Source organism: Penaeus monodon, chromosome 15 (assembly GCF_015228065.2).
Source record: "Penaeus monodon isolate SGIC_2016 chromosome 15, NSTDA_Pmon_1, whole genome shotgun sequence".
NCBI classification, from domain to species: domain Eukaryota; kingdom Metazoa; phylum Arthropoda; class Malacostraca; order Decapoda; family Penaeidae; genus Penaeus; species Penaeus monodon.
Genome location: NC_051400.1, coordinates 5,744,864 through 5,745,401, shown reverse-complemented (window position 1 = coordinate 5,745,401; position 538 = coordinate 5,744,864).

Here is a 538-nt window from a genome sequence, read left to right as displayed (position 1 = left end):
TCAAAGGTATAAACTCCAGCAACCTGATCCCTCTTATTCTAGAGGACCAAAGCGCGGATTGCAGGACGGGAGTACGTAATACCCTTTTCCCTGTCACTGACTCTGTGGAAAAAACAGGGAGTACGTAAGGATGAAATGCATTCATATGTAAACAGTCAGCCGTCAGGAACGTTGGCGAAATGTAGCATGTACTGAAAATTACTAAGCTATGATGAACTATTGCCTATTTTTCATTCCTTTACCACCGGTTTGAATACCTAAAAAGTCCTTGATTATTACTGATGGTAGACAAAAAAAATCACATGGACAGCTTACAGTAAAGCCTCTTAACAGCAGAACACGCAAAACGTAAAGAAAAATGCAGTAGACAGAGCTCTGACAACGGCAAAGGCTAGAGTTGAGACCCCAAAAAGAAGAGGTATTCTAGCTCGGACTAAACATTACGTAACATTAAACGAAATTATATTTTTGTACAGATTAAAACTAAAGCCGTCTGGGTTTCTGAAAGTATACCTGCAAGAAGTAGCAGGGAGGAGGA